Source organism: Corvus moneduloides, chromosome 2 (genome assembly GCF_009650955.1).
Source record: "Corvus moneduloides isolate bCorMon1 chromosome 2, bCorMon1.pri, whole genome shotgun sequence".
Taxonomy (NCBI): Eukaryota; Metazoa; Chordata; class Aves; order Passeriformes; family Corvidae; genus Corvus; species Corvus moneduloides.
The window spans coordinates 57,547,436-57,570,724 of NC_045477.1; the positions used below are offsets into that span (position 1 = coordinate 57,547,436).

The 23,289-nt window shown below is 39.3% G+C and overlaps 1 protein-coding gene across 11 annotated transcripts in view; it reads left to right on the top strand.

The window, feature by feature from the left end:
• Positions 1 to 23,289, top strand: part of ENOX1 (ecto-NOX disulfide-thiol exchanger 1) — a 359,067-nt gene that overhangs the window by 233,481 nt on the left and 102,297 nt on the right. The gene's annotated exons all lie outside the window — the stretch shown is intronic.

The window sequence follows — 23,289 nt, forward strand, 5'->3', positions numbered from 1 at the left end:
ACCCAAATTGCATATGGTCTGTTTTCTTTCACTTAGATAAACCAAGTAGGTAAGGGACTGCATGGAAACAATGGGATAATACTGATTGGCATGAAAAGCAGCAGTGATTAGGAAGCTGCCAGTCTATTCTGTAGGTTTTTTATAGATATCTTGTCACAGCAGTAATATGGCACTAAGTGAAAAAGCAGTTTAACTCTTTTTATCTGATATTCTGAGTCAGGCACTGAAGAACAGGAAAACTATTGTGCACATTAGAAATAGGCAGACAATTCCTACCTTCTCTTCCTCTTTGACTATGCTGCTGTGATATTTAGAGAGGGATTTGGAAAATGGAAGGGAGAGAGCTTTGGTAGCATTTAGAGAAGACAGTACCATGGGAGAAGGTGCAGATGTGCTTAATGTCACCTTTTCATAAAGATCTAGTAGCACAAGCTGCGTTTCAGAAAAGACATGTCCAGACTACAGTGAAGGGAGAGGGCAAGTTTATGTTTCTCCAACACTTTTTCTTCTTTCTGACCCAATTGTATTTCAAGTGGTTCATTTCCCTAGCAATAAATGTGGAATATTATAACTGACTGCAGTGTTAAAGTTTTACCCTATTTTTAGCTGCATCTGTCAAATTTATTTAACCCTTCAATTGGAAATCTTCTGTTTCGGGTCTTGATCTATACTTGGACTTGCATGACTGAGATCTTTCCAAGAAAAGTCATTGAAACTTTCTTTTCTGGCACCTTTTGATAACAATTTTGGCACTTTAATTATGCATGCTTAATTGAAGCATTTTTGAGACATTGCAGAATGTCCTAAACTTTATCTGCTGTAATAGGCAGTACCATGAATTAATGAAATATTCATTAAAAACTAGCAATAAATTCACCAAGACAAGAGGACAAGAAAGAGAAAAGTGACTAGATTTTGTTGTTTTTTAATTCATGCTAAATGTGTTTAAACCCAACTACGTAATAATTTACGTAATAAATGTCACAGCATCCTTTTCTTTCTTCAGTGTGTTTTTAATACTTCTGTAACCTCATAGGACTTAGAGAAAGGCCATGGGTTGTGGACAGAGAGAGCTCAGAAGCTGCACCTGGATTCCAGGACTGTGTGCAGGTAGCAGGGAATGGGAGGAATCTGCAGCTGAGAAGCTGAGTAGCTGATTTAATGAGCTGCTTATTACAAATATTGTGGATCCCTTTATGTTATTAGCCAGAATTTAGTATATGAAAAAAAATCAAGTACAAGTTTGTTCTTGCTATTCACCAGCCTCTGTAAAGCAAGATTACTCTTCCAGTTTTTCCTACATATGTTTAACTTTAGCTTTGTGTCCTTTTGTTCTGGTCTGTCTAGTTACCTCAAGTAGATAATCAAGCTTGATTTTATAATAAACCATAGCTGGCTCAGGCTTGTCATGACTGATTTGTAAACTCCCAAGACTAAAGACTTTCAACCTCAAGACTAAGATCATTTCTGGCTGCAATTCAGGGTATTAATTCTGAACTTTAAAATCTAAATGTGGTTTGGAACACGTGTCCCGTGTTTTCCCTTCAAAAAGAGAAAACTGACCAAGTTTCTGTTGTTTTTTGTTGGTGGTGTTTGAGTGGAATTTAAGCTGGAATTAAGATAAAACAAACCCAAACCATCCAATTCTGCAGAAGCAGGCTTGCACGTAACCATCATTACAAAAGTTGAAGGCAAGGGGGCTATTGTATATGAATGGAAGTTACTAGTGGAGGGCCTTCAAAGCAAACATCTCCATCAAGGATCCGAGCACATACTTCCCTATCACTTCAGCACCAGCTGATGGGGTGGCAAGCATGCCTTAAAAATGTAAAGGTGCCATGCTAAGGAAACAGATGATAGCTAATGACTCATATACATCATTTGGTGTCCCTTAGGGACTGCCTCTCTTCCAGTGGTTTACTTCAGCAACTGAGCTCATTGGGGACATGGGAGCTAACCATCCTTCCAAATATTCATCCAGGGATTTGAGGCCCTGGGTTCTCAGTGGAGGGCTTTTTTACCGCAGCTCCTTTAACAGACAGTTGTGTTCATACCTCCCTGCTTCCTCGTTCCCCTCATCTCTGTTTTTCCATCGACAAAGCAGCATCATAGATTTGAATGCAATCTCTGTAATGCTACAGATGCCTGCTAATGGGTGTGAAGGTCTCAGCTTCCTCAAGTAGTAATAGACGGATTCCATTATTCTAAGCATCATGCAACAAACATTATCATGCATCTGCATGCTCTAGCCATTCTTCCTGTAATTCTCCCTAATGGTAATAGGCATCAGGTTGTGGATCTAGTGGCATTTTTTCAGAGTTTTCTTGTTAGAATTCAAAGACAGTTTGGGTTCTTAGATATTTCCTAGGTTGTTTGCCTTATTCTTGTTCAATTGTTTCACATTTTCCAATGCGGAATCGCATCTGGCCTCTGCAGGCCGTGTTGCGTGAGAGTTGCATCTTGCTAGACTTGATTACATGACCTATTATTTGCTGTGCTTCCAAGATTTGTTTCATCTATAGCCTTGAGGTACTCTGTTTAATGCCTCATCCGCATATGTATATAGTAAGCATGAACTTAAGATGTCTTCCAGGGGAATTTTTTTTCCTCACCATGTTTTTATGATCAAAAGATGACAATCTGTCATAGTTTTGTTTTAAAGTTGTGTTATAGATTGAAAATATCAGGAAAGTCCACATTACTTCAAGGCTGCATAAAAATAGTTTACAGGTTTGCAAGTTCTTCCCGCTCTGCAAACTAATTTTGGAATTTAAAGGGTAACAAACCTATTCTTCACTCTGGCATCAGTACAAGACACTAGTAAGATGTTGTTGGGCAAATACTGTTGTTGGAGCCTTGATTACCCCTCCTGGAGTTTCAGAGATGAACATAGAGAAGAGAGTGATCCCAGGGTGAGGTGGAGAGAGCCCCTCCATCAATAATATAGACCAGAATAGGACCCAGTTTCCCTATTCCATTTGCAGAGGTTTGCAGTGCCAGCAGGAATAAGAGGTTGTAATTTTATTTCCCCTTGTGTTAGTAAAATAAAGGAAAATGAATCTGACCATAAAAGACCAGGCTTCACCTGTCTTTTAGATTAGAAAACCTGGGAAACAAGCAAACAAAAAAAGTATTTTCCATCGCATATAATTAACGCCTTCATTTAAAGCCCAGGTCCACTCACAGCCTGTGCTGCCCTGACCTCAGAGACTGTGCCAATAACAAATCAACCTTTGTGAGTGCAAAGATGAGAAGAGAGAGGCGTGGGCACAGTAGACTCCTCCAACACAGATCTGCTCACAGACTGAGGATACAAGTGGTGCACATTTCTAGGAGCAGGCACTACCCCTGTGTGCCTTTTGCATGAAGCAAGATTTGTGGGTGAAACTTATATTTCTTCTTAGACCAACTCATGTAGCTAGAAAAATATGCACCAGCCCTCTGATTGTCTGAGGCAACCAGGAGACTAAAATTTTAATTATAGCAGACAGTAAAAAGGTGAATTCAAAGGAAAGAGCAGTTTTTGCAGTACACTATAATTTTCCCCCCTTTATTAATCCTTTTATCTGCCATAGCCTTACCTATCTATTCCTTTACAGAATAATCACAGTGTCACCACTTCGCTTTTAATATTCCGTTTGTTTTACAGGTGCCAAACAGCTTTTTTGTCTATCTGGCTTAACATATCTAATTAAATTCAAAGGATGTTCTCCCTACTCATACTTCACTTGGAAGTTCACTGCTTCTCTGACCTGAACATGGACTTCTCCTTTTTTTCCTGACTATACGGACCCATAAACCATGTCCTGATTTTGCTTTTAGACCATTAAAGCTACAGCAATACAGTTACAAATATGTGACATTATCCTTAAAACAGCCCCCCAAATCCAGACCAACAGGATAATGGTCAGTTTATGGCTGTAAGGAAAAGAACCCTTGTGTAAGAGGCATAGCCATCTTCTAAGGGCAAAGCAACAGTTTGAGCTAGTTTTTATACACAGAAGACTTCTTTATTTCTTTATTCTTGCTCTGTGCCTCTTAGCCATTAATCTCTCTTATGGAAACTTGTCAAATACTTCTGGAAATTGAAACAAATATGCTACTTTCATACTTATTTTTCTTATCATTTATAACCACAATGTCTAAAAAAAAGCCCTGGCCTCTCTTCCCATGCTCCATATCTTCTAAATCCCTTTCACCTCATTCAAAATGGACTATTTCAGTCTGACACATTTTTCATCTTGTCCCTTTTGCAACAGTTTTCTAGTCAATGGCTTTTGTGAAATTTTCATGTGATGAAGCTCTTCAATGTTTTAACATGTCTGAAAATCTCATCGTTGTCAGTAAATGTCTTGGCTGTTGCCTGTATGCAGAACTGCTCAAGATTATAACAGCATCTTTTCTAATGTGGCCTAACCAAAACAAGACTGTTCTAAGCTGCTTCTCTAGTTCACAGTAATTTTTCTATCAAGTTTGAGTTTGAGATTTAATTCTTTTTTGTTGGTGGTGTTTAAAAAGGTACTGCAGTAATTTCCCAGTTGTTTCTTCATAGCAAGGAAGTACATGGTTCTGCCTCCCTGTTACTGGATGCACAACAGGAGTGACAAAGAAAGGCCTGTGATGACAGTAGGTTTCTGCCATAGCTTTTGAAAAGAGATAAAAATCTCCTTCAGGGGATGCAGAAATTGCTGCAGGTGGGACAAATCACTCTACAAAATCTTCACCTTTTCCAGCTTTTCCATATGAGGAGGTTAAAGTCTCCACTCTGAGATGCTGTGGTTAGATGTTTCTGTGTGGGTGATATGAATCTTTCTGAATCTATAGTGAGGGCCCAGATTGGTGTTATCTTCATTTCATCTGAAAGTGATTTCTACAATAAAGCTGCTGCTTTTTTTTCTAGAGGAACAAAGAAATCCCTCACAAAAAACCCTCATCATTCCCTGATATTAGATTAGACCAAGATGAAAGTAGATTTTTGCTTCAGAACTAGAATTGAATTACAGAAAGGGTTCCTGGATTGTGTCATCTCTGAGTTGTCATGTTGTTGCTAAACAGGGGAAGACAGAGAGAAAAATTCAATTTTCCTGGGATCAGCCTTGCTTTGTAGAGTATAGATTATATCAGCCTTTGAATTAGGAATGTTGCTGTGGCATGCATGCCCTTGCAAGCCGTTGTGTTCATGGGAAACTGCAGAAACTGTACTGAGAAACAGACAGAGGTGGGCAGAGGATGGGTGAGGTTCCTCTCTCCCAAGGACTCGTGCTGGACCTGTGTGACAAAGCCAGAGGGAACAGATACAGGCGTGTAGGAAAAAGCTGAGCTACCAAACCCAGGCCACAGTTGCTGCTGAGAAGTTGTCAGGGTGGCCCACGAGTTCACTTTGAAGGGCTGTTGTGAGAGACAGACCTGCACTTGCCTGTGCAGCTTGTAGGTAGCAACTTTCAGGTTCTGAAGCCAATATTTTGTATATTTTGTTAATTAAAAAGTTGCAAATGATTGCACATTACATGTTGGCAGTGTTGTAGAATGAATGTTTTGTGAGCATGGATAAGCTGTTAGATGTACACTCTGATGCCACTTCTCCACTAATTACCTTTACAATTTAGAGCTGTGTGTAAGGCAGAAGAGCCTACTGTGCTGATATTCACTGACAGAAAAAGTTTTCAAATCACCTCACCAGCCAGATGTTCTAAACAAGGATTTGACAGTTGGTCCATAAATCAAGTCAAGCATTTCATCATTGTTCTCTTAGGTGCCTCTTGCGTTTAAGCCTGTTTAGCTAAACACATACATTTACTTAAGATGAACTGTAAAAATAACATCTGGAGACCTTTTCTCTGAGAGAAAATGCCAAAGGGTCTTACAGAAGGATCAAGCACATTTTATAAACCGTGGCAGGGATTTTGGAATTCAAGCTGAATAAATGTGCTTTCAGCTTTTGAGGGGATCAAGGGCCAGTATTATTTAAATGTTCTTTTTACTTTCATGGCACTCTGCAGGGAATGTGCTCTCACCAAAGCGTTCTTACATTTCTTATTCCATAATGAGTTTCTGTTTTCATCCTTGCCACCTGGGACCCTGGCACAGTCCTGCTAGTAGCAGTGGAGTCACACTGGTAGAACTGGATGCAAAGTGCTCCAAAATATTTATTTTGGAGTATTCTGCTTTGCAGTAGATTGCCATCAAAGGAGAATGTCAAAGAAGAAGTTTTTGGGTGGTTTAGCTTTTTATCTTTACTTGTATCAGTCATCTCTTTTTCATCCCTTTTTTGTTTCTTTTTAAGATCTATGAGATTCTTTCTCTCCTGAAGAGTCCTTTTTTATTTCCCCTACCTTTTTTTTCTTAGAAAATCATTCTAATAAGTTGTGGTTTACTGACCTTCAGAATCAGTGTTACTATGCATTTTAGCTTTGCTGAGTATCACTTTGGTCACTTTGCTTTTTCATATTCAGTTCACAACATGACAGAGAATTCTGCTGAAATTTAACAAGCCCTAGGGAAAAACATTCAGTCAAGTGAAGTAAGATTTATAAAGTGGCAGATAAAGTGGGAAGAGTTTTCCATTACTTCTGCCACACTGGGTGTTTTTTTGACGGATGGGCTGTATCTCATCTGTGATTTGGAATGACGTCAATTCATATTTGGAGGGGTATCATGGCCATGACTGTTCATGATAACATAAGACCTATAATCTGGAAATGTTGGAAAAGGTGGGTGCAAAATTAATACACATGAATTCCTGGCCTGGTACCATAGTTATTTTGTTATTTAGTTCTCAGGAACACAACTTGTTTCATAATGTGAGACTGGCATTTAATCTGAGAAACCTGACTGTTTTGAGAATTATACAAGGCAGCATGGAGCTATTTAAGTGACAACAAAACATAAAGATGCTGGCCATAATTCTATCTGAAGTAGTATACCTTTCTGTGAAGCTCAGACAAGTATGTTCTTGGTTTAAATATCTGGAACTACAGTACATAGTGTGAAACATAAATCCTCTCAGTGCTGGAACACAGAGACCAAAGGAGCCAGTTGGAAACCTCTCTGAACACCAAATTTATCGGCTGAGTTAAAAGTCCTTATGCTAGGCTCAGAAGGGACCTTTTTTAGCCTCGTCCTTCTGTCCCATTTCAGCAGTGCAAGTAAGCTATAAAGCTGCCTAAAATGTCAAAGGCCAAAAATTCACTGGCGTGGCAAAGGTGGTTCAGAGCTGGCATTACGCAGAGCAGAGCACAGGGCACATGGCCCATTAGGAGCCTTTGTTAAGTACCACAGCCCCACAAAACTCAAAACTGTCCTGCAGCCACTTCAGCACCAAGCAAAGGACAAAGCAGTCACTGGCAGTCCCAGGTGCTAAAAGCCTCTTTTCTAAGCTCCCCTGAATACAGCTGAGAACATAACCCACAGAGCTAATCAGTTCAGCTGGTGTGAGAAAAACCCAAGCAAATCTACTGACTCAGCCAGCCAAACCCCATGGGCCAAATCCAGATTTTAAGCCATCCACCCCATGTCAACCAAACTGTTGGCATGGCCAGTCACTATCCCTTCTCTCCTCCTCCACCACTATCTCCCTATATGCTTTAAAAATCTTGTGCCCATTTTAGAACAGGGAGAATTGAGCCTCTTCTGATGGAGAGGAGGGCAATGGAGAGTAGGTGGTATCATCAGCTCTGACGTGTTCTCTCTTTGGCCCTGGAGCATATGCAAAAAGCTGCCATCATCTGCCTGGCCCTCACCTACTGCTTGAAAAGCTGTTTTCTGCCTCCCTGGTAAAACTGGTGCTCGGTGCAGAGCTAAACAGCTGTTTCAGAGTGGGCTAGATACATCCTAGTCAGTATGTATCCTGCTGTAGTCTGAAAAGTTGGTTTCTCTTCAAAACTTCGGCAGAGTGGAGATGTTTCAAATGAAAGGGTCAGCAAGTGAACAAAGCCAAACTTTCAGGACTTTGCAAACCTCTCCTAGGACTGGCATGAAAGATATTTTTTCCCATAAATGAGAAGAGAGACGGGAATAGCAGGACTTGGGGAAAATTCTGCTTGCTGGCATTGTTGTTTTCCATGTTCTGTTGCTGGAAAAAATCACAGGCAGAACATATGAGGCAAGACCCAATTAGCTGCTCGAGACCTGACAGGCTTTTAGGCTGCTCAGACAATCTTCTGATTTAACCACTATGATCTTAGCAAGTGTCACAAGGTTAGATCTGCCCTCACCAGCTAGGCTGGAAACCTTGCAGGCTGAAGGCAAAGAAAGTAGAAGGCAACTTTAGGTTTCAAGTTATAAAAAGCTGAAAAAAATAATTTCAAATGGTAACAATAGCTGAGATCTTTCTGCTTTAACTCTTTCCTGATTTGCTGAGTAGGGGCACAAACATAATCCAGTACATTCATGGAAGATGTAATGCTTTGTGATTTCAGCTGTTAAAGCCAAAAATAGACCTATTTTTCAGACTATGAGTGAATATAATTTTATTCAAAGGCATAATTTGACTGAATTTTTGGGTAGAGTTTAAAGAGAATGGCAAATGTTACTGCTCCAATGCAAAGGCTTTTCAATTCTGAAATATTACAACCTCCTTCAGAAGTCTGGAGGGGCTGCAGCTGCCGAGACACAACATCAGGTTTTTTTAAATAATGAAATAAAAAAAAAACAAGGACTTTTCTCTGGCTCCATTTGTGCAGCAGTTGAATTGTTCAGACTAAAATTTTCCAGAGTATTTCTGCCTCAGGCAGATATTCGATGTGTAAAATTTCAGTCCAAACTGTTAATGATTGGCAAAGCTAAAAGCAACTGACAACAGGATGTTGTAATAGGAAGTGTCAGACGATTTTAATAATAGATGACCCTGCCTCCTGTTCTATCACTTTGAACACTTTTGTTGTCTAAGGTGTATGATGTATTTCTCAGTGTGGTTTTGTCTGCATTTCTTTCTTTCTTTATATTTTAATTCTGATAAGATCTTCATTCAGTTAAATTTTACATAACGTGTAGCTCCATGGGAGTAATTCTTGTTGCAATTAGGGAGTGTTTCCACCTACCTGTTCTTCATTTATAACCTCTTTAGTTATTTCACTAAATGCTTCTCAGTTTTGTATCATGTAACAGAGTCCACAGTACCTGTCCACCTCCCTCCTCTTTAAATTCATGAGCTTTGTAATGCTCCTACACAACAGCCTCTTCTCCCCAGTGAGCAATCCAAGGCTTTTCAGCCGTGGTTCCTCTAAGCTCCTTTATAATGTTTCTGATGATACTCATTGTCCTGTTTTTGCTGTGCTTTTATATTCCTAGGAGAGGATGGAGTGAGTAATACGGAGCATGATATGTCAGGTGAGAGTCTGGGTTTTCTAAGAGGCTTGCAGTAATTTTCCCATTCCTTTTTCTCTTATCCCTTATCCAGGCTAACCTTTAATTGGCTTCCCTGACCCCTTCAAGGCACAGTGCCACACTGCCAGGTCTTTACTGCACAAGCCATTCAGCCTGTCCTCTTCAAAGAGACACTTTTGGGGTTTGTTAGCACTGACATCCTTGTGCCCTCCTGTTTTCCTTGTCTCTGGTTCCTCTAAAATGCCTTTTATATATAAATAGGTTTTTTTCAGGCAATTAGTTCTGTGTCTATTGGATGTTCTGCTGTAACACTACTCTCTCTCTTTTCAATACAATTATTAGTATTACCTCCAATCACACCACTCATCGCAGATGGAAAATGTTTGTTTAGTTCCTGTTCTTGAATTTCCATTTCTTTGGACAGCTTCTGACCTGTATCAATCATGACAGGACCCCCCTTAATGCCTTCACAGTTTCTTTGACAGCCTCTCAGGAAAGACTTTAGCAAAGATTTTTTTCAGTCTTAAATAATTACACACTATTCATTGAGCATTGTTCAATTATGCTGCATTTATTGTACACAGGATTTCAAATACAACTACACCTTTATCCCCCACACATTTGCACGCTGCAAGTGCCTTTATGCTATTTTTATATTACCTCACTACTAGAGATCGTAGTTGTACACCTTGTAAAACAAGGCTTAACAAAGCCTGTGAAGGAGGTTTGGGTTGGGTTTTCTTTTTCATATTTGAAAATATATGCCAAAGATATATTAAGAACAGTAGTATCATATATCCTTGAACTGACAACCAACACTCTGCCAGTTTTCATCTTGGAATTTATTTTATAGTTGACATACAAACTCCTGGGGAAAAAAAATATTTCTAATAAAGCTATTGACAGAACCCTAGCTGTTGAAATGTCTATGGTGAAGCAAAAGAATCATCTTAATGTGGGTAACATATTGTAGCTCACAATTGTTACAAAGAAATGCATTTTCACTAAAAATGGGGTAAAGAATAATTATAATTTGAAAGAAAGTCTGCATGACATAATTCAGCTTTAATTTGTAAAAGAATAGATACTGCTTGAAACAATGAATGTATCTTCTGCTCTTGGTGTTTGTAAACCTTGCTTGAGAGCATTGTTAAAAAGAGTCACATGTAGAGTGTTCTGATGGTAAATTGTAAATACCAAGAAGGCCAATTTCTTTTCTGAATGGTGGGGTTGATTGTGTGTGTGTGAAATTGCTATGCAGTTAGTTCACTGCTCTGCATTATTAGCAGCTGAACCTTTGGTGCAGGCTGCCAGAAATTACAGATGAACTTTTCTAGCAGCAAGAATTTTAAGTTACAAGTTTTGCACACAACCACTAATATAATTTAAATTAAAATGTGTTGTGCACAGGAGATATAAAACCTGGATTCTTCCTTAATTGGAATAAAAGTTGAACTAATTCTGTGCACACTTTGTCTCACTCTGCTTCCTCTAGTATGCTGTTCATTTATAAAACCTCCTGATTTCTTTTCAGACAAGGTTTTTCCCTGTTAAACTAAGTAATGAAATATGACATTGTAAGAATGTTGTCAAGATTGCTACTTTCTAAGGTGAAATTTAGCCCTTTTTTTTTACCCACTATAAAGACAGCCAAGAGCAATGCCAGTATTTAAGCTATTTTGGAGGTACAGAGATGTAAGTGTTCTTGGAGTGATTCCTTCTTCCTCCTGTAAGCATTTCTCATCTTTTTAGTCCCTTTTTTTGGTGAAGAACAAGCTGAGAGGTTTGTATCTGTTAGGAAATAAAAGTTATGTCATAATAAATTCCTTGACAAAACAAGAGCTTTATACAAATGTTTCAAGTGTGGTTTGGTTTTGGTTTTTTTTCTGGTTGATTTGGAAGTTTCTTATTTACTCATTTTTACATATTTTCTAGAAGACTCCAGGCAATGCTGTGATTGAGCTAAGCTAATGGCTGGCCAGAGAGCCCCAGGTGTTTTATATTTGGCCTGGTGTTCTCCACATGCTCAGCTCTGGTTTATTATTAGTTGAGGCATCCATTTCCCCTTGCTGTGAGAGACTGGAGAGATGGAAGGAGTCACTGAGGGCCAGAAGCATTAACCCAGTTCTGTGCACTGCCCTGCACATGTCCCAGAGTATCTTAAAAGGACCTCAGGATGATTGAACCCATCCCAGCTGGCTGCCCCTGGGCTATTTGCCAAAAGCAAGGTTTATTAGTCTGCACCATTCCATTGATAATGGCTCCGGTACTGAGGCCCCAGGGAGGGAGGCTACAGAGCAGCTGGCTACTCTGGCATCTCTAGCTGCTGCTGACCTTCCTTGTACTAGATATGCCCAGATGGTGGAAAGAAGTGTTTTCTGCTCTGTGGGATATAGAGAAGAAATGGAGATGAGATGAAAAATGTATTCATAATGTTGTAATTATTGTACTTGTGCTGGAAAACTTTATGGTTGTGACCCAGATGTCAAAACATGCAGAAATTTCTGTCTGACTATGCCAAAAGGCTGAAGTAACTGCTTTCAGACATATGGACTACCCTTATTTACCTTAGCATGATGCACATTCTCCTGACACTGTTTTGATGTCAAGCCTCTTCTAAACTGCTCAATGAGATAATTACTGTACTCAAATAGCATGAAGAGGAATTGTTTCATTATGAAGTTAGGGATGTCCCATTTGGGATTTCTCTACCAGCCATGGAGAGTACTCCAGTTACCACCACTGATGACCATTTGGCCATTGAGTCTGGCTGCCTGGAACAGGCACTTCAGAGAGCTGAGAGGGCCCTTGTGCTTATATCATCAAGATCTACAAACAATCCATTGAATTCATAGATGGAAGGGGAAGTTGAAACGTTATCTGGAATTGCAATGAATGCATCAAAAAATTTTCAAACCCTGTGAAGTTTGAGAAGTGGGGAGGTGGTGAAAGGAATCCTTCGCTAACTAAGAGATGTTTCAAAAACTGTAATTCTAAATATTTTTAGCTAAAGCACAATACTGCATTCATGAACTTACAAGCTGCAGCTCAAGCAATGTTAACCTGTGGAAGCTTATAGTGTTTATTTATTTAATATTTTCCACTCTTTTATTTGTGTTTGAGAACACAGGTGAAATCCCAGGTTTAACAATGGAAAAGATAAAAAAACCCTCTCCTGTTCAATAAGCAACATACTCCATTTTTGTCTAGCAGACTTCATTACCTTCCCTTCTGGCAGGTCTCTAGCTAAAAACTGACGGTGTTGCAAATCATCCAAAGCTGAGGGTGTTGTGGATTATCCAAAGCTGGAGAAGAGAAGATTGACTGAGAATTGTGACTAAATTCCATGGTCTTTTTTGCCCTTCCTCCTCCTTTGAATGAGGAAGGAATAGCACTCTGGACAGTACTTTCTGTTCTCTTGGTTTATACATCTTTCATCCCATCCTCCTCAATGCAAAATGCTTGTTCTCTAAGTTGTTCATTGTGTCTGATTTTGCATCCTTTGCAATCTCTGTCTGTGTGCAAGCTCTCTTGTCACCACAGATCACTCTCTGCCCCCCACATGGCTTCCCAGTCCTGAGGCCAGACCCAGCTCTGGCCCCTGTGGACTCACAAATCCTTCTGGTTTGGATGGAGCCATGCTCCCCATGGCCTGAGCTGGCCCTTAGCTAAGGTACCTGCTTATGTGAGGTAAAAGAATGTGCAGTAAGATAGCTGCTTATGTAAAGCTAAATGGTTTCTCAGGTTCCTGAAGAGATGTAGTCACCAATACTCTGTATTTGCAGCGAGAGCTAAGCATATAGGCGTGTTTTCAGGTTGCTGAGGTGCTAGATGGCTTTTATAGCAAAAATCTGGCCAAAATAGCTTCGTCATAGTGCATTGGAGTTTAATTAACATAGCGTGTCTTTCTACAGACACTCAGGAGCGTTACTTGCTGCTCTCATCTCTGGATTCTTTTCAGATCAGGTTTTATGTAGCGTAGTATTCTCACGATAGGATTCTTGGTTAAATCTTAACCAATAAACAGTTTATTAATTCACCAAGTACCACTCTATTACTTACTCAACAGTTAGTTAACCAAATTCAAATCCAGCATGTATTCTGGTCAGGCACAGAGCATTCAAGTATTGTCCTACAAGTTGCTGCCATAAACTGTATGGAGGTCAAACAGTTCTAGCGGAGAATAGTACAAAATATCAAGACTTCTTACTACATTCATATACAGAGAGCAAATCTTTACTATATCTAGTATACTTAGACTTCTTCTAGTACTCAGTGGGTTAAGGATACTGTAGATTTAAGGGTTTGGACACATTTAATTGATTTAACATGAAAGATACTAGGAAAATAGTACCAGGAACAATCACTTAAAATTATAGCGTAAGTCTCTCTTATGGCTGTTTGCTCAGGTTTTTGAAAGAGAATCATGCATGTAGAATAACTTGGTTAAAAGTTTGAAATGTCGTCACTCAAGATTTTCCAGCTGATTTCACAGGACAACTTTCTGTCATCTCTTGTAATGGCACCAAGAGAAATACATCCCATGCAATAGAGCTCATTGGTATTTTCATCCAAAAATAAACCTGAATGAGGCACAAAACTTCCTCTGGCTTAGGAAGAGGAAGCACCCTGAGCAGCAGAGTGAGTGTTGGAGATTGGGAGAATATTATACAAAGGTGTCACTTCAGAATTGTTCTGTTCTGGTACTAAACAAAATTAGGAATTTGTTGTTAAAGGCCTGTGTCTGGGCTAGAGGGCTAGAAGGACCCTTCAGTCTGTCAAGAGCACAGTTTTTTTGTGTTTCTCTGCAAACTTGACCATGCAGCTGATACACCTTTCTGGGTTGTACAGCTTTTTTCCAGTTTTGGCAAGGCTGTTGTTACTCCCGTGACCCTGGAAAGGCAAGGAGAGTGTTTGTATGCATTCCACAGATTCAAGGATCCACACAGTAACTCCAGCTTAATAGCCAGAATTTCTTTCATGATTCATGAGAAAAATGAGTCCCTTTTGTTTTCATTTGGAAAATGTCCAATGGAATGTCTGAATCTCATTTTTTTTCCACCATTTTCTCTAAGGTCACATTAATACCCAGAAGATGGTATTTTACCATCTTTTACACACTGAAGGCTTTTTATGTTTCATTTTTTATAAGGCTTATATTTCAGTATTAGCCTAGCCTGGGAATTGAAATTTTTCCTATTTCTCCAATTTCTTTTCAGTACTCATTTACATCTTAGGAGCTTATATCTTCCAATAACCTTTTTTTCTTTTTGTGCCTGCACGAATGCCTCTCAAATATCTGGAATACAGCACTTTCCTAGGTATCAAGCAAGGAAAAATCCATTAACAGTTCCTAGGCTGTGTAATCATGTTTTATTTATTTCTTTTCTCATCTTCTAGGGCTTTGAAGTGAAAGGTGATCTCGCTTTCAAAGAAATGGCAAAGTTTTTTTTTAGGAAGAGGTTCATTTGGCGAACAGATTGAGCAGCTTCCAGTGGTGCTTAGAGAGGCTACTTAGTTTGGCTAAGGCTAACCTTACTAAATAGCCCACTGCAAAGAGCTCAAAATTAAAGAAATGGAAGGAAGCATCTCAGAACAGGAGAGGATTGTCCCAAGCAGCAAATAGTGAGGGCACAAAGACTTTTGAAAGTCAGGAAAAACAGCTGTGCATATTTTACACCATAGAGGCTGTATTACATTGCATCTTACACATTGGCCAGACCCATATTTTTGCAAACTAGCCCAGGAGCCATTAACTGGGGACCATGTGGCCCTGTGCAGAATTTGCATTTTTTGTTATTTTCTTCACAATGAACTTGTGGCTGACCCCATGTGAGGAAGTGATTTATTGGTGAAATGATGGAAGAAGCCAGTTGTTCCTAATGCATGGAATGGTTCTTAAGCAGCAGAGACTTTGGGAAGGTCAATACTCTGGATGTTGTGAGGTGATATAAACTCATGAATCCTTCAAAATCCTGGCACAGGTCAAAAGAGCCTGTGGATAAGGCATGGACACAGACAGCCCAGACAATATTGTCTTCCTTTCATCTTTTCCTCTTCTTCATCTGTTTCCCTGCATTTATTTTGATTTTTCTATTCACCTTTTTCCTTCTTTGCTCTTTTTCTGCTTTCTACCACTTGAATTTTCATCCTCATAAGTTTCTGCTGCAATGGCAACAGGGTTTTCCGCATGGAAGAGCAGCTGATTGTTGATTGAGACTAAGATTAGTCACTATTTTCCGGCTTAGCTTCTTACACATGCAGCTGTCAGCCATTAAAAACTGACGAGCCATCGTCAGATTCCCTCAACATTAAGTTCCCAGTTTTCCAGATCACACTCAGGCTTGTCTGTCAGGTACTTTTTTGCAGAGCTGTTCTAAGAGGAAACTAAATAGATTCACCATGGGGAGGTAGTGCCTGAGATCCCTTTGAGGTAGCAATGGCACTGATGGTTATTCATAAGCAGAAACAGTAGTAGAAATAACATTAACATTGTAGATTTCTTTACACAACGGTGTCAAAATTGCATCTTTGAAGGAGAGTGGCATCCATTGTGGTAATGCTTTGTTGTATTATTATTATTTGTTATTCTCTCCTATTATTTGCATTGCATTAGAAGCTCTAAACAAGATTGAGGTCCTGTTGTGCCAAGCGCTGTGGCAATAAAGGATGAACCAGGATTCACCCCATGATTTGCTTGTAAAAAGAGAAGGTGGTTTTCTTTAATTTAGTCTTTGTCATGTATATTGCTCTAAATATAGTGTTTGTCAAGTGATTTTGTGGGCAGGGATCAAGAGGAGGCCAGATTTGCTTTTAGTGTTTTCAGCTACAGCATAACTAGCTCTGAAGAACGGCATCTAAAGTTTTGGTATTGTCTGCTGTAAACTATTCCTCTGTGCAGACACCGTGCTTTCTTCAAAAAAGCAAGTACAATAACACAGCCCTAAAGCTTTGTCAGTGATATATGTCTCACAGAAGTAATTTTCAAGTGGCAAGTGTTTTGATGATGCTACAAGGGCTTTGTTTATGAAGTGGGTCTGGCAGACACTGTAGAGTTCACATAAATTATTACTTCATTGATTATTAATGAGAAACATTCATCTGGATTCCCCCTCACCCTCTGTTTTTGTCAAAACTCCCTTAGAGACTTGTATTTGCTACAGACCACGCTCTGTTTCACAGAATGTAGCTCTTACTGAATGGTGTTAATAGGTATCCCCCGGCCAACTGAGAAAGCCAGAGGTCAAGGAGGTGATTTCCTGGGCCTTCGCAACTCTCTCCTTTCCACTCTTCCAAATATACCCCTTCACATGTGCACACGCATATACACACACGCACATTGATGCTGCATCTCTTACTCCTATTTCTGCAGGAGTCCTGTGCTCACATGGTCCTTCATTGGTTGTGCTCCTGCAGCGTCTCTGTAAGGGCATCTGCCCACATCTTCAGTACTTAGTTCTTCAACAATTCAGGACTAGAGGAGCACCTAAAAGACATCTCTGCCCTTGCACTTACCTTCTCATGATTTTAAAAGGGGCCAAAATCAGAGGTTCCATATCCATATTCCTTTGTAGCAGTTCCACAGAGACAAAGGTCACTTTGGCAAACAGATGGCAAAATATAAAAGCAGAAGGGAAATCTAGAATCCTGTGGATAAGCTAATTAAGGAATTCATGATTTCTCGGATGAAAGAGCTAGAAGGTGTACCTGGAACTGCCAAATACTTTGTTTTAGCAAAGAAAAGGAAGTACAATTCCCAACTCAGTTGCTACTCACTAGCACACTGTGAAAGCCAGTGACACAAAGAGGTTCCAATGGATTCAAAATATAAGTAGGTATATAGTAGGATTTAGTAAAAAGGTATAAATCAAGATTTGTGGAATAGATGCCTGCTAGAAAGGATTGTTCAGTTATGATCTCTATCACTGAAAATATGTAAGCACTCAACAATATGAGCTAAGAATATTTTGCTCTTTGCCTGCTTATTTCTTATTCCAGTGCCCCAGGCATCTGCTACTGGCCACAGTCAGATGGTCCTTGCTCTGAGACAGGATGATAGTGATTATGCTGGTCAAATGGAGGAGCTGTTAGACACTTTTTATCCCACTTTTGTTTATCACTATGTGCTTAGATGTTTACCAGACAATCCAGCACCTATTTTAGAGACAGACAAGTCTAGAAGTTAAATGATGTCTAAACTGGTCAAGCAAAGGTACTCAAAAATGCTGATGAGAGAAGGCCTAAATATTGACCAAGAGTCACTTCCACCTAAAGCTTTGTGAAACCCAGAAGGTGGCAGGAATTGAATGACCAGGGAAGACAATGATCCAACCTGGATCTCTAGCTTGCAGCTGAATATTCATTCTTAATTGCTGATAGGGGAAAAAATGATGTTGTGATGATAATAAAGGCACTGGCAGACTGCAGAGGTTTGAGGAAGAATTTTAGATAAAAAGATGCGAGAAGTTTTAGAATAACTTTTCCTTACTCTAATAAGATACTTTATTTCAAAAAAAAAAAATAGCAACCATTTCTTTGCTAGTGACAGTATATATATATACATATATGTATGTATGTATGTATATATATGTGTATTTATTATAAGAGAGGCAGATTCTCTATTAGATTTTCTCTTTTTCAGGAAAATTTTAATTTCAACTTTTAGAAATCAGCTCTATATTGTCTCAAAATACTCAGCAATGGTGTTTCTGAAGTACACAATCAAATCTCTAGTCTCCAGAATCTTTTTTTTCCTCCACAGAAAACAAAGTTCAACAACGCATTAATACATTTACTACCAGCTGCTGCCTGGACTGTCCTAGTCATTTCAAATGCATGTTGGCAGGCAACTCCATTCCCTAGCAGAAAACAGACTATTTTTGTAGGTGTAGAATTATCACTCCCAGGCCATGGGAATCCTTTCAATGTTTATTATTTTTGTTAGTTGTTTTGTGCTCAGATCATTGTTTTCACTGCTCACCATCTCTCTCTGTGTGTTCGACCAGCAGGTCTGACCCACGTGACTGATGATGTCCCTGGTGGAAACCTTCCATGTGTGCGAGCAGGGGCTCACAAACAAACCCCTGTTTTGTGGATGTTTTTATGCATCCAACAGAAATAAAACTTGGCAGCTGTCAAAAACTCCACAGAAACAATTGGCAGTTGCAGGCAAAAAAAAAAAAAAAAACAAACCACACATCCAAGGGCTAATGCTATGAATCAGAGAGAGGATTATAGCCTTAAAAAGTGATTTTGAGCAGATAAATACTTGTGGTGAGGGCTGTTGGAAATGTGGTGGTAACAGTATTGGCGATGGAGTGCAATACCCAAAAACACAGCTGGCAGGAGTAAACATCCTTGTTACGTGGGCAGAGCAATAATGTGGCAAAAACAAAAGGTGATCCCGACAGCAACTGTTGCCAAAGAAGAAAAGCAGGATGGTTCTACAAGGTTGTGTGGCTATTTTTATGGAAGACAAAGTTCTTCCTGCCCTTCCAAAAGGGACCCTAATAAAAACAATTGTTTTACACTACTTACTGTGTTAGAATGTAGTTTTCATCAAAGGGATTTTATTGTTCTTCTGCTTTTCTCAGACTCAAAGATTTCATGTGAAATGTTTTGTTCTTCTTTTATTCCACTTGAAAGAAAAAGAAGCTTTAAAAACTACTCCATGTGTTCAAGAAGATATTTCTTCTTGCCTCTCTGACTGCCAATTCCAAATATTTGCTCTCCAGAGATTTTCATTGTCCTCCACCATGCCAATTTCTTATCAGATGAAACAGGAATTAACTTGTTTTGCCAAATTTAGTCAGAACATGGACTTCAAAATATCAGTGTTAAATAGTTTTACTTTCTTATGCAAATGTGTGAATATTGAAGCTTTTTGTAGGGTATCCACAGGGACTCTAATTTGATCAACATGTGCTTTTCCATTCTTAAAGTTCTTTATCATCTCTGATTGCTTTCCATTTTAACGATTTCATTTACTAATTATTTATTAACATATCTTAAATTAAAATTTTGTGTCTTCTTCCAGGTTGCTTTTTATAATTTATAAACCCTTACCTAGCTGCATAAATATACATAGATCCCTTTAAAAAGAATGTCATGATCATTGAAAGCATAGAATATTGCTTTTTTAACTCTTCAGATGTGTAGTTGATAAATGTAATGTATCTCTGTGTTTAGCGTAACATATTCATGTCTACAATATCTAATAATCATGTCTCTAAGGGAATCTGTTAAAAAAATCATATGTGGGCAGGGTTGATTCCTATTTTTAGAAATCTTTGCATAACTCTTATCATTTTCTTTGATTCTCAAGACCAACAATCTTTCCAGTTAGTTCAACAGTAGTTGCCTCCGCTGCTAAGCTTGGTGTCCTGGCCCTGCTCCAAATAGGCATTTTGCCAGGACGTGGAGCAGACTGCAGTGGTGGTGCTGATGGATGATCATCCCTTGTTTCTAGACAAGAGCTATATATCCAACTTCTATTATTGCACCACTCGATAGCATTAATATAGTTAAACTTGGGGTTCTTCTAGATCCTATCACAGATGTGGCAAACTTATTGACTTTCCTTTCCAGTGACTTCATCAGTCCTTTTTTCTCTGCACCTCAGAGTCCAGACCAATATTTCCTTTGGACACCCCATCTATAGTCTCTTGTCATGGTTTGTCAGCCATATGCAGGTGGCATGCGTTAGCTTCTCTGGAGATGCAAGCCCCACCAATCTCTTTGGGGGTCCAAAAAAGAGCTTCACTCTTCAGAAATTCATCTGAATTTTCCACCTCTGCAATGCATAACAGTTTTTAGTTTTCAGAGAATGGTTTTCATTTCCAGGATGCTCGCCAGTTGATACCCCTGCATCCTCTCAGTGCTCATGTTATGTATGAAAACATTTCATTCTTAATTGAACGCATTGGGAAACTGAAGCAACTTATTCAAGAGGACAGAGAAAGCAAACCTGTTCAGGGTTAAAATCTGTTCATGCCTTCAGTAGTCTTGCTATTTCCCTTTGCAGGGCTTGGATTAGTGCCTGCAAGATGTGGAATTGGATTTCAAGAATTATTGAATGAGTCCTCTTTAGTATACCTCAGCACAGTTATATTCTGAAGGCACAGAGTCCCGGCACTTCTAGGACATTCCATGAGTGTTGGACTGGACCCCAGCACTTTGCTCATGCTCTTGTAGATTGATTCTAGTTGTAAAGAAACTGATGACAAAGCTGTGTACTTATTTAACACAGGCAAAGCCACTTAAAAAGTCACATTTCCTTGGGTGTGCCAGGAATTAGTGGCAAATAATTTTCTTTCACTTAAATCGCAAACCTGTTCTGATTAGCATGTAGCCTAAAATCTCTCCCTCCCCATGCCCAGATTCACAGTGCTTGTGAACATGAGTTTCACTGTGGCCTTCTCCCTTTGATTTGGTTTTCTCTGTGTCTGCGCCACTGCCAAAGGAAAATTCAGAAAACTGTACCTTATTGAAACCTGCCATCTTTGCTCTGGGTGAGAGCATGTGTCTGTGACTTGGGCAGTTTGCTGCTATTTCATTTCACTAGCTCTGGAGAGAAGCTAAAATATATCTAATGGTTGTCTTAAGGACCAAACAGTAAAAGTTAAATATACCTTTTGGTAGCACTTGCCAGATGATGATCTTCTTCCTTGGCTGTGACATGGAGCCTGAACAATACTTATGGGACAGGGAGAACTTGGCCTTCTGTCCATCATCTTGTACACCAGCTTCAGAATGCTGCAGGTCTGCTGTGGATATTGGATTCAATAGGAAATTTCATAACTGGCTGGGACTGTAGTGGGCCCTACACTTGTCCAGAAGGATGGACAAAATGCCTCGTTTGGCATCTCCTGATCCCAGGAGAGGACTGGTATGTGTTGGGGGCTAGTGGGGTGCCTTGCTTTGCATGCCACTGAGCTCTATGGGATGCTTTAGCAGCAAGTAGCAAAGGTGGAGTTCTACCCACAGCCAGAGAATGCTGCACAAGATGGTCTTCTGTGACGGTCAGGAGTCTGACTTGTAAAAATGAGTTTAAGATTATTAGCATAGCCTAAGGATTTATTTGAATTATACGTTGCCCTTTCACCTCTGACTTTATCTCCCAGCATTCACCATGAATATTTAATATATGACCACCATTGCATCTCGCGGAATAAATGACAGGCTCCAAGCTTCAAAGCTAAATATGAAAAGCAATGCTTTACATCAATACCGGAAAAAAAAAGCATCACACCCAGAGCAAATCCTTTTTCATAAACCCACTTATTAAAAAAAAGTAATGTAATATCATGACTTTTCATTAATACTAGTCTTCAATAAGCCTAAAGCAAATCCTTGCTTACTGTGCACTTGCTACGCTTGTTGTACAGGAGTGCCTGAAGGGGGTAAAGGCTCACAGTCAGTGCGTGAAGAACAGCGAGCATGCGGTTGAGAGAGATATGAGCTCTCTTAGAGTAGTTCTCAGTCCTCAGTTGTCCTTCCCAGAAAAGATGATTATGGATGTTTCACCAGAATAATAATGCTAATTTTCAGCCCCCACAGAGTGCTTTACACCTGCAAAGTGCTACGAAAATGTGAGATAATACTTACCAGTAAGTGAGTATTTTTGTGCCTGTTTTGTAGATGCAGAAATGAAGATACCAAAAGGTCAGAGGGCTGACCCAGGGCCACATAGCTTCTCAGCAGCAGATTTAGGATGAAGAGACTGGTCTCTCTCTGGTCACACTTCATTAATTTGAAAATTTGCTCAAATCTCATGTCTATAGATATTATATATATAAAATGCTTGAAAGGGAGTTGTTTCCCTCTCCCTCTTTGCTTCTTCAAAATAAACAAGCTTCTGAGCTACCAAACCCCATGTTTACATGTATCATTAAATACTTTCCAGTTGCTAGCCAGAAAACTCAGCAGAAAATCTGTAGAACACCGAAGTAACTCTCTTCTTTTAAATAATTGATGATGCCAAATAGCGGCAGTGTTATGCCAACAAAGAGATCGGTCTCTCAAAATATTTTATTCATTATGCCTCAAGAAACCCAAAGCCTTGTTTTTAACGAAAGCAAATTTCAGAAGTTGGCTCTCGGTTCCTCTGAAACATCTGCTTATTACAATTCTTGGTGTTAAAGCACTGGTGCTCCCCGGTAAATCTTGCAGCTTTAAGTAATACGTATGGAAGTCTTGGCAAAGAGATCAGGAAGGAGAAAGAGCAATGCTTGCCAAATATTCGTTTTACTTTATGAGGCTGTAGTGGTATATGTTAATAGTACATGTATTGAAGAGATTCTACTAATCCGATTAAATAACAGGACAAGAAGAAATTAATTCCAAGGCTCAAAAAGACCCCATTCTGTGCAGCTGAAAATTTATATTCCAGGGTAAAATGGTTAGAAGTCCTGGCTAACTAGACTTCCATAAAGCAGCCAGAAATGGATCTTTCTCTGTATTGTCTGTAAATCAAGGTCACTTATGTGAGAAGGCTATGTTGTGATAAATCTGTCTGACAATTAGATGGAGAGGACATATCAATGCTAAATTATATTCTTTGTACGCTTTGGGCAGAAAGCAATGTAAACACCACAGTAACATTATTAACAGAAAATTGCATTTCAAATAACAGATATTTATGGTGCATGGTTTTACACATTAATGTGCTACTTTTTACTCAGTCATGTTAATATTTTAGATTATGTAACATTCCCTTCTTTATGCATAGTTTATTTTTTTTGCTGAGAATGCAGCTCCCTCCTCCTCATTCCCCTCCCCCTCTTCCTATCCCTTTCTCTCTCCTTCTCCCACTCTCCTCCCTATTTCTCTTCCTTTTCTTTTTTTCCATTTTTCCTTTTCCCTTCTAATTTTCACAGTGATGCTTGCAGAAACAAACAAACAAGGAAAACGAACTTAAAGTGAAACTGTCTGTACAAGAAAATTGTAACAAGTAGTTTGAAGATT